Here is a 4,150-nt window from a genome sequence, read left to right on the forward strand (position 1 = left end):
TTGAATGGGAAACTCGCCTGAAACAAAGTATAGGTTTTCATTATGTGAATAATTTTAAAATCTTAGCTCAAACGGCTGCAAAACCTGTTTGCCCAGCACGGGGATATTGAGTTCTATAAGATAAAGCCATAAACATGTTTGTCTGAGTCTTCTATCAAAAGTTACAGCGATTTATATGAAGTGGTTGAAAAACGCTTTATTTCGCCAAGACAGTGTGTTTCTCACTGTTACATGCATTTGAATGGGAAACTCGCCTCAAACAAAGTATAGGTTTTCATTATGTGAATAATTTTAAAATCTTAGCTCAAACGGCTGCAAAACCTGTTTGCCCAGCACGGGGATATTGAGTTCTATAAGATAAAGCCATAAACATGTTTGTCTGAGTCTTCTATCAAAAGTTACAGCGATTTATATGAAGTTGTTCAAAAACGCTTTATTTCGCCAAGACAATGCGTTTCTCACTGTTACATGCATTTGAATGGGAAACTCGCCTGAAACAAAGTATAGGTTTTCATTATGTGAATAATTTTAAAATCTTAGCTCAAATGGCTGCAAAACCTGTTTGCCCAGCACGGGGATATTGAGTTCTATAAGATAAAGCCATAAACATGTTTGTCTGAGTCTTCTATCAAAAGTTACAGCGATTTATATGAAGTTGTTCAAAAACGCTTTATTTCGCCAAGACAATGCGTTTCTCACTGTTACATGCATTTGAATGGGAAACTCGCCTGAAACAAAGTATAGGTTTTCATTATGTGAATAATTTTAAAATCTTAGCTCAAACGGCTGCAAAACCTGTTTGCCCAGCACGGGGATATTGAGTTCTATAAGATAAAGCCATAAACATGTTTGTCTGAGTCTTCTATCAAAAGTTACAGCGATTTATATGAAGTTGTTCAAAAACGCTTTATTTCGCCAAGACAATGCGTTTCTCACTGTTACATGCATTTGAATGGGAAACTCGCCTGAAACAAAGTATAGGTTTTCATTATGTGAATAATTTTAAAATCTTAGCTCAAACGGCTGCAAAACCTGTTCTGTTTGCCCAGCACGGGGATATTGAGTTCTATAAGATAAAGCCATAAACATGTTTGTCTGAGTCTTCTATCAAAAGTTACAGCGATTTATATGAAGTTGTTCAAAAACGCTTTATTTCGCCAAGACAATGCGTTTCTCACTGTTACATGCATTTGAATGGGAAACTCGCCTGAAACAAAGTATAGGTTTTCATTATGTGAATAATTTTAAAATCTTAGCTCAAACGGCTGCAAAACCTGTTTGCCCAGCACGGGGATATTGAGTTCTATAAGATAAAGCCATAAACATGTTTGTCTGAGTCTTCTATCAAAAGTTACAGCGATTTATATGAAGTTGTTCAAAAACGCTTTATTTCGCCAAGACAATGCGTTTCTCACTGTTACATGCATTTGAATGGGAAACTCGCCTGAAACAAAGTATAGGTTTTCATTATGTGAATAATTTTAAAATCTTAGCTCAAACGGCTGCAAAACCTGTTTGCCCAGCACGGGGATATTGAGTTCTATAAGATAAAGCCATAAACATGTTTGTCTGAGTCTTCTATCAAAAGTTACAGCGATTTATATGAAGTGGTTGAAAAACGCTTTATTTCGCCAAGACAGTGTGTTTCTCACTGTTACATGCATTTGAATGGGAAACTCGCCTGAAACAAAGTATAGGTTTTCATTATGTGAATAATTTTAAAATCTTAGCTCAAACAGCTGCAAAACCTGTTTGCCCAGCACGGGGATATTGAGTTCTATAAGATAAAGCCATAAACATGTTTGTCTGAGTCTTCTATCAAAAGTTACAGCGATTTATATGAAGTTGTTCAAAAACGCTTTATTTCGCCAAGACAATGCGTTTCTCACTGTTACATGCATTTGAATGGGAAACTCGCCTGAAACAAAGTATAGGTTTTCATTATGTGAATAATTTTAAAATCTTAGCTCAAACGGCTGCAAAACCTGTTTGCCCAGCACTGGGATATTGAGTTCTATAAGATAAAGCCATAAACATGTTTGTCTGAGTCTTCTATCAAAAGTTACAGCGATTTATATGAAGTTGTTCAAAAACGCTTTATTTCGCCAAGACAATGCGTTTCTCACTGTTACATGCATTTGAATGGGAAACTCGCCTGAAACAAAGTATAGGTTTTCATTATGTGAATAATTTTAAAATCTTAGCTCAAACGGCTGCAAAACCTGTTTGCCCAGCACGGGGATATTGAGTTCTATAAGATAAAGCCATAAACATGTTTGTCTGAGTCTTCTATCAAAAGTTACAGCGATTTATATGAAGTTGTTCAAAAACGCTTTATTTCGCCAAGACAATGCGTTTCTCACTGTTACATGCATTTGAATGGGAAACTCGCCTGAAACAAAGTATAGGTTTTCATTATGTGAATAATTTTAAAATCTTAGCTCAAACGGCTGCAAAACCTGTTTGCCCAGCACGGGGATATTGAGTTCTATAAGATAAAGCCATAAACATGTTTGTCTGAGTCTTCTATCAAAAGTTACAGCGATTTATATGAAGTTGTTCAAAAACGCTTTATTTCGCCAAGACAATGCGTTTCTCACTGTTACATGCATTTGAATGGGAAACTCGCCTGAAACAAAGTATAGGTTTTCATTATGTGAATAATTTTAAAATCTTAGCTCAAACGGCTGCAAAACCTGTTTGCCCAGCACGGGGATATTGAGTTCTATAAGATAAAGCCATAAACATGTTTGTCTGAGTCTTCTATCAAAAGTTACAGCGATTTATATGAAGTGGTTGAAAAACGCTTTATTTCGCCAAGACAGTGTGTTTCTCACTGTTACATGCATTTGAATGGGAAACTCGCCTGAAACAAAGTATAGGTTTTCATTATGTGAATAATTTTAAAATCTTAGCTCAAACAGCTGCAAAACCTGTTTGCCCAGCACGGGGATATTGAGTTCTATAAGATAAAGCCATAAACATGTTTGTCTGAGTCTTCTATCAAAAGTTACAGCGATTTATATGAAGTTGTTCAAAAACGCTTTATTTCGCCAAGACAATGCGTTTCTCACTGTTACATGCATTTGAATGGGAAACTCGCCTGAAACAAAGTATAGGTTTTCATTATGTGAATAATTTTAAAATCTTAGCTCAAACGGCTGCAAAACCTGTTTGCCCAGCACTGGGATATTGAGTTCTATAAGATAAAGCCATAAACATGTTTGTCTGAGTCTTCTATCAAAAGTTACAGCGATTTATATGAAGTTGTTCAAAAACGCTTTATTTCGCCAAGACAATGCGTTTCTCACTGTTACATGCATTTGAATGGGAAACTCGCCTGAAACAAAGTATAGGTTTTCATTATGTGAATAATTTTAAAATCTTAGCTCAAATGGCTGCAAAACCTGTTTGCCCAGCACGGGGATATTGAGTTCTATAAGATAAAGCCATAAACATGTTTGTCTGAGTCTTCTATCAAAAGTTACAGCGATTTATATGAAGTTGTTCAAAAACGCTTTATTTCGCCAAGACAATGCGTTTCTCACTGTTACATGCATTTGAATGGGAAACTCGCCTGAAACAAAGTATAGGTTTTCATTATGTGAATAATTTTAAAATCTTAGCTCAAACGGCTGCAAAACCTGTTTGCCCAGCACGGGGATATTGAGTTCTATAAGATAAAGCCATAAACATGTTTGTCTGAGTCTTCTATCAAAAGTTACAGCGATTTATATGAAGTGGTTGAAAAACGCTTTATTTCGCCAAGACAGTGTGTTTCTCACTGTTACATGCATTTGAATGGGAAACTCGCCTCAAACAAAGTATAGGTTTTCATTATGTGAATAATTTTAAAATCTTAGCTCAAACGGCTGCAAAACCTGTTTGCCCAGCACGGGGATATTGAGTTCTATAAGATAAAGCCATAAACATGTTTGTCTGAGTCTTCTATCAAAAGTTACAGCGATTTATATGAAGTTGTTCAAAAACGCTTTATTTCGCCAAGACAATGCGTTTCTCACTGTTACATGCATTTGAATGGGAAACTCGCCTGAAACAAAGTATAGGTTTTCATTATGTGAATAATTTTAAAATCTTAGCTCAAATGGCTGCAAAACCTGTTTGCCCAGCACGGGGATATTGAGTTCTA

Source organism: Copadichromis virginalis, linkage group LG20, assembly GCF_057382275.1.
Source record: "Copadichromis virginalis isolate Kocher_CV1m ecotype Utaka linkage group LG20, C_Virginalis_male_GT1.1, whole genome shotgun sequence".
NCBI lineage: Eukaryota > Metazoa > Chordata > Actinopteri > Cichliformes > Cichlidae > Copadichromis > Copadichromis virginalis.